This window comes from Schistocerca piceifrons, chromosome 8, assembly GCF_021461385.2.
Source record: "Schistocerca piceifrons isolate TAMUIC-IGC-003096 chromosome 8, iqSchPice1.1, whole genome shotgun sequence".
NCBI lineage: Eukaryota > Metazoa > Arthropoda > Insecta > Orthoptera > Acrididae > Schistocerca > Schistocerca piceifrons.
In genome coordinates this window covers 355,587,629-355,601,101 of record NC_060145.1, presented here as the reverse complement: position 1 = coordinate 355,601,101, position 13,473 = coordinate 355,587,629, and the positions used below count along the sequence as shown (strand labels likewise).

General features: G+C 43.0%; 1 protein-coding gene and 1 pseudogene across 1 annotated transcript in view; both read right to left on the bottom strand.

Moving 5' to 3' along the window:
* Positions 1–13,473, bottom strand: part of LOC124712346 (extracellular serine/threonine protein kinase four-jointed) — a 1,321,952-nt gene that overhangs the window by 1,018,991 nt on the left and 289,488 nt on the right. The gene's annotated exons all lie outside the window — the stretch shown is intronic.
* LOC124712864 lies at positions 3,085–3,202 on the bottom strand (annotated as a pseudogene).

Sequence of the window (13,473 nt, the reverse complement as noted above, 5' to 3'; positions counted from 1 at the left end):
CGCTTCTGTAACACTCCATCTTCGTGGTGTAGCAATTTTAATGGCCGGTAGTGTAATTTTACTTTCTCTGTGTGAAGGAGTCTTACTACTTTGTGAGCTTTCATCACGTCTAGTCTTTCTCTTTGACTGTGTGAAGCAAGTATAGATGGAACGAAGGATTCCCAGTGCCCTGTGGTGTTGATGGAATAACACAGTATCCGACTTGAAGAAATAGCACACCAGTTACGTTAAAAAATAATTTTTAACGCAACTAGTGCGCTATTTATTCACATCGGCAGTCTTGAAAAACAATTTCTGAAAGTGACAAGATTGATCTCTGCGGCGGGCGGAGACGTGTGAGAGGAAATGCTGACGTAATCGGTGCTCGATGCTACCAACAAAAACTGCAACATTACACTTCACCGCGCAAGTTTGACACTACAACTGCTAGATCGCTGGCATTTGCAGAAATGAAAAAAACAGGGAAGTGGACATGAAGTGATCCAGTCAAATCTGATATGTGACGAAACCGAACGACGGACCCTTGGCACACCTTTTATTGTGTCACTTACATGCAGTTACCATTGTTAGCAAAGTGGTTATCGCCAAGCGTGAACTTGCATCGTTTTCTTTTCAATTCTTGCTCTAAGGGGGATGAGCAGGCTGCTAACTTTTTGATGTACAAAATATGTAATAATAAATCAATTCTTAAATATACAGCTCTAAAACTGGCAGTATATTTACGGCGTGCAGCCGATAGTTTTTTCTCTAGTATACCTGTCGATCGCATCACTTCGCTCTTTTTTGATGTGGCACACAGTGAGCAAGCAACAGTGTTTCCCGCCAAGTGTGTGTGCCCGCTGGGAGGTTCCGTCTGATTTCATGCGAGCCCTCATAACGTACCGGTAGTGCATTTCCTTCTTCATGACAATTCTCGGCCGCACACTGCGAGGACAATGAAGACACCCCACAATATAGTCTGGACTTGGCTCCCTCTGACATTTGTCTCTGCTCACATCAACCATGGCTATTAAGACAACATTTTGGCACAGACAACAAACTGCAATCCAGCCTAGAGAAGTGGCGGGCACCACAGGCGTCTGACTTCCATGACGAGGGCATTGGAAAATTGGTACGTCAAATGTCTAACAAGGAACTCCTTGCGTGCGAGGTCGCAGAACGGCCAATGATGTTTACGGCATTCGGTGCCCTACATATTGTCTTCCATGCAACCAAAAATTGCCTGCTAATGGCATTCCTTCTTCCTGACAATTCTCGGCCGCACACTGCGAGGACAATGAAGACACCCCACAATATAGTCCGGACTTGGCTCCCTCTGACATTTGTCTCTGCTCACATCAACCATGGCTATTAAGACAACATTTTGGCACAGACAACAAACTGCAATCCAGCCTAGAGAAGTGGCGGGCACCACAGGCGTCTGACTTCCATGACGAGGGCATTGGAAAATTGGTACGTCAAATGTCTAACAAGGAACTCCTTGCGTGCGAGGTCGCAGAACGGCCAATGATGTTTACGGCATTCGGTGCCCTACATATTGTCTTCCATGCAACCAAAAATTGCCTGCTAATGGCAATAGGTAACTGGACTGGAGATATCCATCGGTGAGCACAGCACGAGGTTACAGAGCACAGTTGAACCGCTTATTCGACGAGTAACTCACAATCAATGCTAGCGGTGTTGATACAAAGCCAGAGCAATGACAACGACTACAACAAAAGTTGCCGAAGTTGACATTTCGCCAGAGTGAGAAAGAAGTTGCAGATGTGCGTGATAGTGACCTTCTACGTTATGCACATGAAACTGCGCGCAACATAGATTACAATGATTTCAAGGGGAGCAGTGGATGGTTGCATAATTTCAAATAGTGCTACAGAATTGGTAGACGTAAGGTAACGATATTTCAAACAAAGCGTCACCTTGACGACGCACTAAAACTGTGGAAACGACCCGAAAATTTTTAGATGAGATATACAAACTTATCCCATCATTCAGTAAGGAATTTTTTTCTACTCCGACCAATCGGGTTTTAAGAGGTCTGTCAAGATCACCTGACATCAATGCCTTAACGTATTCGTATACAATTATGCCGACTCTGGATGGTAAATTGGCTGGAAAGTTATTTACTGTGCTGCGGGAAGTTGGAGGTCCTCTGCTCTCTACGTTTCTTTCCCGTGTGCGTGACCTTACAAGGGAGGCAGGGAATATATACATCACAGCAAGCAATAGTGGGAAAATGGCCGTAAGAAAATTACAACTATGCTATGAGCACTGCTTTTGGCCAATAGTTGGTCAAAATAAATTGTCTTTGCTTGATTCTCGGTCTGCGTATAAAATTCATACTCCTTTAGAGCAAACTATCCCGCCTGAAAAAGTATGTGACATTGCAATGTGTACCATAAATTCAGCCTCTGTTTGTTTTTTCCGTGCTTATAAAATATGTTATCGCAGGACTGCGAATTACACGTTAAGTTCCGCAACATACTATTCCGCATTCGGTGGCTTGCCATCGCATTCCATCAATTCTCACCCAGTTACACCAATATGATTCTACATTCATTCTTTAAGAGTCGATACCTAGCTGAATGTCCTGCACAGTTTGTAACTTCGATGTTGATGATGTGAACCTTTGTTATCATTGTGGCATGGCAATTTTCATTGGGCTAAAGTTAATGCTTTGTTTTCGACATTTCTTAATGTCGACCATGACCACTGTGTCAAGTGTAATACATACATTCCATATAAGGTTGATCTCTGCACATTCCGGACACACTTTCTATCGTCGTCCTGATGCGCATGGCGAGTCAATAGCAGCTAATATTTTTCCTGTCACAATTGTTAACACAACACTTTCACATAAGCCTTCAACGACCTTACTTTCCGATTAAAAGCACTACGTCTTCAGGCCACAAGTGACCCATCGGGACCATCCGACCGCCGTGTCATCCTCAGCTGAGGATGTGGATAGGAGGTGGTCAGCACACCTCTCTCCTGGTCGTTATGATGGTTTCTTTGACCGGAGCCTTTACTATTCGGTCGAGTAGCTCCCAATTGGCATCACGAGGCTGAGCGCACCCCGAAAAATGGCAACAGTGCATGGCGACCCGGAAGGTCACCCATCCAAGTGCCGGCCACGCCCGACAGCGCTTAACTTCGGTGATCTGACGGGAACCGGTGTATCCACTGCGGCAAGGCCGTTGCCCACTTTCCGATTAGCCCTCGTCAATAATAAACACTACTGCAGGTAATACTGCTATTAAATTAATAAGAAAGAGCCGAAGTCCTTTAGAAAACGAATGGTTCTTCCAATCCATATGTGGCATACAGCAAACCAGTGCTTAACAGTATTGGTTAAAAACAGTCTTGTTTACAATTTTAGTTTTTTATTTTTCAACGACGCGTTTCGCCTTATTTAGGCATCTTCAGGTTATCTTTTATAGATGGACGCGGTAGGCACCAAGATCTGCATAACGCGTTCCCGTTCACAGGAGCGAGTAACAGAGTACCGCGTCGTTGAAAAATAAAACACTAGAATTGCAACCAAGACTGTTTATAACCAATACTAAAACGAATGGTGAAGAAAAATGTTTTTGACGGAGGTGGACGGGAACCTGCCGCTGACGGCGCTGTCAACTTAGCTACGTCTCCAACACTGCAGTCAAGGCTCCGTATATGGTATACGCCAATTGACGACTGCATACAGAAAAATCCCTAGCTATGACAGATGTATCAAATCGAAGCGCTTTTCACACATCATTACTGGGCCGCAGCATTGAAACAATGTACTTTCATACCACACAAGTTATAACAGCAAAAATATCAAACGTGGGAATACCTTACCTACCGACGCGTAGTTTCCTGTCATTTTATCATAACCAGTCGTAGCTAAAATGAGGCGGTTTCGAGATGTTCTCAATTTGCTGATGCTTGTATTTATACCACCTACTCTATGAAAACCCGCCAACTACGACGTTGAACTCAATACGATATGGTGGCCCCAAACTCCTGCTTGTGACGTAAAACGTTGTCGCATCTCACTGCACACGTTCCTCCCCACTAAGCATAAATCTGACATGCTAGCATCTTCATTTCACGCTCCGCACTGGAGTGGAACGTGGAATTCCGATCTGTGACATCACCAGCTCCTCGTCCACGTGCGCTTTCACGTCCCGTGAGCGGGAGCCTGTACTCTCCTTGCCCCACAAACCGCACTCGATTTTTGACCTCGTCAAATAGCCTCCGTCACAGTGTTCTATCCTTGGCATCTTCTTCCCTTGCAACAAGAAGATCGGTGGCCATTCGGTCTCTCCGTCTTATTTTCGATCTGCGTAAAGATCTTCGTTCTTAGGGTTTCGTCTCTGACACTATTCTCAATAACTTTCTCTCCTCTCTTGGGCTGCTGTGACCAGTCCACCTCAGTCTTCTTTCCTTGGCTTCCGAAATATGTATCTTGTTCATTATACAGTTTTCTGTTCTTTCTTCTTCGCCATTCTCCTCACTCACAGATTGATCTAAATGTCTGTCGCAGATTTTTATTTTCAAAAACTTTTATCTTTGTGTCCTATACACATTGACGGAAAAAACTCGCAACACCAAAAAGCAATAGTGCTACGTAAACGACAGTTGGTAGGAGTGTTTCTACATCTGGAAGATAATTTGTATTGAAATTTCGCACTTGCCGCAGAAGAGTGGCACTAATAGTGCCACTATAAAGATGCAAATGAGTTTTACTTTAATACACACTGTAACGGTCGTCAGCATAAGTTACCTTTGAGACTGGGTGTGGTAAGTTGATGCTAGTCAAGAATGCCTTTAAGGAGACACAAACTCTGTTATCAACACCTCCCTGAATTTGAACCAGGTCGAGTAATAGGGCTTCGAGAAGCTGGATGTTCCTCCTGCTATATTGCAGAAAGACTTGACAGAATGTACCCACTGTACATGATTGCTGGCAGCGGTGGTCACGAGAATGTACAATCGCAAGACGACCGGGCACCGGACTTCACGTGACGCTACCAAGAGGAAATACCATCGTGTTCGGCATGCAGCTCTGGTGCGCTGTACGTCTTCAGCAGCAAACTAAGTAGCAGTTGGCACCACAGTGACACAACAGACTGCTAAAAATCGGTTACTTCAAGGACAGCTCCGAACTAGACTCCCTTTAGCGTGGATTTCACTGACCCAAAACCAACGCCATTTGCGACTTCAGTGGTGTCAAGCGAGAGCTCACTGGAGGGCAGGGTGGATATCTGTTGTGTTTTCTGATCGTAGCTGGTTCTGCCTCGGTGCCAGTGATGACCGTGTATTGGTTAAGGGGAGGACATCTGAGGGCCTGCAACCACCTGCCTGAGCTCTAGACTCACTCGACCTACACTTGGAGTTTTGATCTGGGGTAGGATTTCGTATGACAGAAGCACTCTCGTCGTTATGCCACGCGTCCTGCCCGCAAAACTGTACGTTAGTCTGGTGATCGCTCACCCACATAGCACTACTGTAACCCAACATGTTCTGCAGTGTGTCTAAATGTTGCCTTGGCTTGCTCGATCACTAGATCTGTCGCACATATGGGACATCATCGGACGACAACTCCAGCATCATCTACAAGCAGTTGGTTTAAATGGCTCTGAGCACTATGGGACATAACATCTGAGGTCATCAGTCCCCTAGACTTAGAACTACCTAAATCTAACTAACCTAAGGACATCACACACATCCATGCCCGAGGCAGGATTCGAAACTGCGACCGTCCACAAGCAGCATTAACCATCTCTGTATTGACCGATCAAAAGCAATAGGCAACGTTCTGGAGGTTACAACGGTTAGTAATGTACTAGCATTTCACAATTGCAAGAGCTTATCTCGCGCATACATTAACCTGTGATCTTACAGTGTTAATCACTGAAATATGGTACCTAAGCAAATGTATTCCCAAAATTTCATTACTCTACACGAATTACTTTTTTGGTATTGCGATTTTTTCATCAGTGTAGTAATATTTCCCTGACTACAGTTTCATGTTTCCATATTTTGGTTCCTGTTGAAGAACTTTTTTAATATAGTAAATTTTTGAGTGAGCATGGCATTCTGGATGCCGTTTTGATCCTCGCTTCTGTTTCTTATTTCTCAACATATCAAAGTTTGAATGTTATACACTTCCTCTAGCTTAGGTAAATGGAAAAAAATTGATATTGGGTGCCAAAACCGAACCGCGGATTCCAAGACGGCTATGCACAGCAAATGGCTCAAATTTTTACGATGTATACTTAACATCGCGTTCTCGAACAACCTTGAAAATTTTGCTGATTTCTTTATCCGTTTCCAAGTCACAGAGGTTCAGAGTTACCCTGTTTGTACACGTGTAACATGCAGACAATAGCCGGTGTGAGGCGAAAACGTCGTTTATAAACTGAAGTGGCACGGAGAAATATGTTGTAACTTGTCTCCGTTATCATCAGAAGGGTTTCAGAAACCCCATTTTGTAGTACCGAAGCACGTGCAAAATTTTTGGGGCACTTGAAATCCAGTATTATCATGTGGTTTTGCTTTATTTCAGTTTCAAACAAGTACCAAAATTTTACTGACTCATAAAAGTATTTTCATATGTGTGACATTTCTTGCTGCAGTAGGAAAAACAAGGAAACCAGCGGAAAAATGCTCCTAACGGAACACCTGTCTATTACAAGGGACATTCAAATGAAAGCCGGTCGCTAGTGTAAAGTAACGGTAACGATTTTATTAACTCAAAAATGTAGTTGTACACATTACACATACTCAAAAATAGTTGCCAAAACTGTTGGCACATTTATCCCATTGTGACACTAGCCGGTCGATTCCATCCTTGAAGAAGCTAGTAGGCTGCTATCGGATCCAGGCGTGGATCCAGTCACACAATTCGTCGTCTGTCGCGAATAGATTGTTTTAGAGGTCCAAACACATGAAAGTCACACGGTGAAAGTTCGGGACTGTACAGTGGATGTTCCAGCGTTTCCCACCGAAACTGCTGCAATGTCGTCTTCACCGCATTGGCCGTGTGTGGGTGGGCATTATCATGCAGGAGGATAACGCCATTGGACAATATGCCTCGGTGTTTCGACTTGATGGCTCGTGTAATGTTCTGTAAAGTGGCTTGATAACGCTGGGCATTGATGGTGGTTCCTGCTTAATTAGCTGCATATTCGGTAGTGGACGATAACTTGGGTGACCACGTTGTCTTCGAAGTGAAACCACACTGGCACTACGCAATATCAAACGCTGCACACGCGTCACTTTCTCTACCAATAGATGTTGCCACCATGCCCGCAGTTACGTGGTGTCACATTGTGTGTAAGGCAAAGGTAGACGCACTGACCAGGCTTTATTGGAATGAACCTCATAAAAGACTCTGAAAAGTAGGGTACCAGATGCTTCATTCTACCTTCCTCAGCACCTTTAAAAATGTTCCAAATAATTTTAGCATGCGAACATACTCGCACTTTTTTTATACTGAGAGAGAAGGAGACAGTGGCACTGAAAAAGGATGGAAAATTAATAAATATTGGAAGATACTAATAATGCTTGTGGTATAGAAAGAGCGAGGGAGACAGTCGCAGTGTGTGAGAGAGTGGGAAACAGTGCCAGGTGAACATAGCTGACAGTGAAGGAACAGTGACAGGAAAAGAGTGATCAAATAGAAAGTGCCATGGGACAGGAATAAAGGGAAGCAGAAAGCGGGATCGGTGAGAGCTAGTGACAATAAGAGACAGAGTCATGACAATGACAACGAGCAAGAAGGAGATAGTGTGAATGAGAACAGACAGCAGCAGCGAGGAGGAATGAATGAGATAATAGCAATAAGAGACAGCAGGAGGGAAACAGTGACAGCAAGAGGAAACTTAGTAGTAGGTCAGAACGAAGGCGACTGTGGCTGTGAGACAGGAGTCAGTGGCTGTTAGAAAGACACAAAGAGATATTGGAAATGAGTTGGAATGAAGGAGTGAATGGGTATGAGCAACTTACAGTGATGGACTAATTGGTGTAAGCGAGTTAAAATTAGGGGAGCTCGTGGGAGTGAGATGTGAGTTGCGAGTTAAAAAGAACACGAATATGATCGCATCACAAAATGTTTGGAGAAATTTTTAAAGACGCTGTCAGAAGGTAGAATGAGACAGCTGTTAACCCAATTTTTCAATCGGAGTCTATCAAAATTTTACTTTTTTGGTGTTGCGATTTTTTTCGTCAGTGTAGCAACACTTCCCTGATAATAGTTTTATGTGTCCTTATTTTGGTTCCTCTTGAAAAAAAATTAATGTAGTAATTGTGTATCTGTTTTGTCTCAGTGCTTTTTTTGCGGTGATGCAGTGAGCAACGTAATAGCGTAATTCTGTAATAGCGGAATACCTTTTAAATTTTTTGGATACAAATGAGCTATGTACAAAGAGAGATACATTGTTTTTTGATTCTTGTGACAACTGTCAGGTATGGCACTAACAATGTTTTCCATTTCCACTCCTTAATTGTCTCCAGTTCCCTCCTGTTACTGTTGGTAAGTTTAGTTTCTATGTTTAAAAGAATATCTTCTCCGCACTTCAGTATGCTGTCATGACCCTATATACAGGGTACTCGTAGCAGATTCACAACTGTTATAAGTACTAAGTAACTCGCACTGAAAATTTGTTGTCGGTGGATCGTTGGATACGACACGGCTGAGGTCAACACTACGGCTCTACTATCGAAACGTGAAACATCCCCTTTGAAAAATTAATGAATTACTGTGCTGATAAACCTCTTACGTTATTTGATTTTCAAACAGCTGAGCAAAACTGAACGTACTCAGACATTTCTCTCTTTACTTATTCTGATCATCACTAAACTAAGACACAATATTTTTTTAGCGCAACGCAATCTGACTTTCAATAATCCCTACGACAGAATGGCCCTGACTAACAATAACCTATACCTTTCATGAATCACTTACCTCACAAAAATCTTCGTTACTCGAACTACTGCAATACAGTGAGCGCCAATACTGCCAATTGAGTAAAAGATTCTAACTACTGTAGGCAGTAACTACTGATAGGCATAGTTAGCAAGTGAAAGATTTTGATAGAGAACAAACAATGTATTTACCTTAATAATGTTCAAAAGTCATCATATATATATATATATATATATATATATATATATATATATATATATATATATATATCAGTTCATGATATCCAATATTGCAAATTTACTCTTTGTGATGGACACACGTCCAGATCGTCCGCTCCCAAAATTCTGCCATTTCTCTCCCTACATCCACCACTACGGGCGGCTCACCTCCAACTGCACAACGCTACGCGCTGTTCACATCCAACTGCCCAACACTACAGTAGCAAATATTCCAACAATGCAAACCAGCCACAGACTTCACACAGCACAGTCTGTGATTTCCATATAGAGAGCTACGTGGCATTACCAACATAAAAATCTAAACAGCCTACTTACAAACGTGCTGGCAGAAAACTTTGGAAAATTTCATATCACTAAAGGAAACAACAAAATTTCAGTTATTTACAAAAAATGGCTCATATGGCTCTAAGCACTATGGGACTGAACATCTGAGGTCATCAGTCCCCTAGACTTAGAACTACTTAAACCTGTCTAACCTAAGGACATCACTCACATCCATGCCCGAGGCAGGATTCGAACTTGCGACCGTAGCAGCCGTGTGGTTCCAGACTGAAGCGCCTAGAACCGCTCGGCCACAGCGGCCGGCAACGATTTACAGACAGATAAAAAACAAGTGTTGACGTGCAGAAAAGCCTCTAGAAACTTTCATAACAATCCGAACGCCAACAGACTGCTATACTCAGGCGACGTGAACATTTCAGGAAAAAGGCCGTAAATTCGAACTGAGATAATACCTGGTGGTGTATAAAGTAGTTAACGGGATGAATTCCTTTTGAGCTTCGCAACAGGATTATGCTGTACCGAACACAGGCAAAAGAATGAGGTACGCGCTTAAGAACGGCAGGTCCGGTGGACGCGAGATCGGTATGCACCGGGCGGAGCAGCTGTTCCAGCGAGCGCAGAATGGACTAACTGGCAAAGCGGTGTAGCGGCGGCGACAGCACGGGCTGGATTACTTTGTCGCCGTAGGGTGGGACATACATCTCGGCGGCGGCGCCAGATTAACAGTTGTAGATATTCATTTAAATCACGCGGAAACCGAAGGGAGGCGCTTTGCAATTCTAAACGGCGGGTCCCGGGTTTTAAGTGGGTCTGCGGCTGCCGGCTGCTGGCCGCGGCAGACGGGGTAGCGCTGGCAAATGCGGCGAGCAGACAAATGGCCCGCAACCAGCGCCACCACGACGGATGCGCCAGGGACCTCCTCGCTCTCCGCTCCAAAGCGTCGCTGCCGGACAAGTGGAAGGCGCAACCGGCCCATCTGCAGAGCCGCTTCCGGAACAGTGAAGCTGCAAGAGCGACACAAACGATTACCCAACTAACGAAAACAGCTAAACAAAGTATATTACTATGGTGCAAGGTCATCTGTAGCTTCTCGTTGGAACCATGTACGATGGCTTTCTTATTTTTATGTTTTCATTTATTTATATTTTTTTCAACCACTGAGCAGTCATGAAATTAAAACCACAGTGAATATCCCACGAAGCTTTGTGCAGATTCTCTAGTAATTAGCTGACAGACGGATTCATAACGCCAATTAAAATTAAGCACATCTTAAACGTTACTGTCCACGTAAGTATTTTGGTTTACTGCACAGCAGCATAAATACGATCCTGTGGAGCTCTTAACGGTTGTTGACATTTTTGGGTTCGGCTGTTAGTTGCTATAAGCAAATTATTATGAAATACGGCTGAGAACTGTGCCACCGAGTAGTTGATTCGGGACGCATGCAGCCCGCTGGACGCAGCTTGAGACCATCGTTTTAGAGGGATGACCAATTGAACCTGACGTGAGAATATGGACCCTTCCGAAGTTCGTAGGGCTACCCTCCGTATCTTCCCATGTCTCGCCTCATGAAAATCTTCTACCCGCGCCTTCGTCTTTCTGTAGATGACAAAATCGTCTTCTCGGACCTGTTCTTGTTTGAAGAGCTTCATGGACGTTTTTGAGCATGATCAGGTACTCTTCCTTCCACCTATTCTACCATCTTCCGCTTTCGTTGAAACTCCGTGTTCACATCGTTTATAACTGGTGGTTCTGAATGCTGACCTCCGAAGATCCTGATGTTTACAAGAAAGATGCAACAGTAAACATGTGTACAAAAATGTAGGAAGATCATTAGACCATTCTCCGATCGATGCTTGAGTAATGTTGACCAACCTGGAACTCTTAAGAGATATCATCAATAGAGGAAATAGAAAATATCCTTGGGAAAGCAGTGCTTTTCGTCATGGGTTAATTTAACACACGCAGGAGTGTACGTTCCAAGAAGACTCTATTGAGATATTAAATACCTCAACACTCAAGAAACAAGCATCCCACTAAAATAATAATAACTGCATTTCATTCAAAGACTTAGTCACCGAAGGTATCTTTCCGTAGGCTGTTAATGATTTGATGATGGAATTGAGAAAATAATAGCGCTTCGCGAAATACTCTCTGTTAAATAGTTTAAGATGTTTCGCGAAGTGTATGAGTAGATGCAGATGAGCATTTACCTCCGCAAAATTAAAAATTGTGTTTCATATGTTTCTGTTTCGAGCTGATGATTGAAACGAGTATAGGTACAGTAGGTAGTGTTGGGATGTGTGAAGCAGATTGTGGGATGGGTGTAAAAGATATTGAAACACAGTCTCGGTACATACTCTAAGGGCAATGTTGATATCAACCTAAATATCGCTTTGAACATCACAGTGCTTTACAAGGCATGGTGGCAGCTGAACTTGAACTCCGAACCACGGTGTACGTTAGCATCTTCACAGATACAAGTCATTGCCAGAGAGGAAACATGCGATAAGTGACAGAAAAAATCCTAGGATTGAGCCCAAGGCCCCTGGGTTTGTATTCGGACACTCACGCTCTTGGATAAACAGCGGGAGACAATTTTATGTAACGCAGATGAATTCAACCGAATTATTAACACGTCTACCTTGATTAGAGCTATGTGAAATTCGCACATGCTACAAATGCGAAATGCTTTCGAAGGGAAAGGAAGTGGCTACTCCAATGCCACCTGCCTATAGTGCGTCATGATTTCGGTCGATTTCAAAGCGAGATAAAATGCGAAATCGGTATATCTAAAATTAGTGAATTTTAGCGAAATTTATTACTTAAGTGCTAAAACATCTGTATATACACACACTACACTTGCGCTGTTCATAACATATCCACGATTACATGTGAAATTCTCACATGAAGACGACAAAAGAGCGAAAATTAAGATTGTAAACAAATTAGGACGTTCTGCTGAACTATAAAACACACATATTTATCTACTACCGATTTACCACAGTGTACATAAAGCAAGATACGTGCCTGTGATGTTTTACGTCATTGAAAAGTGAACACTAAACCAACGATGAAAAATGAAGAAACCGCAGGACAGTTGCTTATCTACAATCTTTTACTGGGTACACGACCGGTTTCGGAACATCTAAAGTTCCGTCATCTGGTTTCAAAAATAAAATCACACTATTATCTAAGGATACGCTCTCCCGATGTTGACATTGCACCAAAGATTCCGTGTCAAAAGATTAAAAGGAACAAAAATTCCATAACAACCGTTCCCCCTGCTGCGCGACCAGAAACTCAAACAGGAAAGCTACGTAGTTACATACCTTCAGTTCCTTGAAGAAAACTTTCCGCACCTGTCAAAAAAAGCTTTTTCCCAGCCCAATAATCATGAGATGGAATTGTTGGTTCCATGCAGTGCAGTATTAGACACAGACTTACCAGAAGCCATTGAATTTTTCAGATCGTTGGAAAACAAAAACGCTGCCATTGAGCTCATCCCTGATCATTTAAAAACTAAAGCTGTATCAGTCTTCTTACAATGCAATACATGGGCTAGTATTGTCAGTTTAATTACAACATTAGAAGGCACGACTTATCCATTTGCACATTTGTTATGTGAGAACAGTATCAAATTACTATTGAAAAGAAATGGTGAAGGTTGCATTTCAAAAGGCACTATCAATTGTTTTGACACACTCCTAAACGACACGTAAAAGGACCTGTAAAAAACTGTCTCAAATCTGCTGCTATGAAAAGTTTACAAAAGCTATGTAAACAGACAGCACCAGACCCAGCAGATATTTTTAAAGAAACATTGGTGAGCACTTCAACCCTCCAATTTGTGCTGAAAAGCTATATTTGGACGATTCTACCGTTGTCAGTATAGCAAAAAAAGTTCCATAATTTGAAAGCACTACATCTGAAAATTCTGTTAAAGCGTATTCGTCATTCCAGCGACATCACATTAACGCGTAGACACGTTCAGAGTACCGGGTAGAAGGACTGGTGGCGCGCGTAAACACGTCCAGA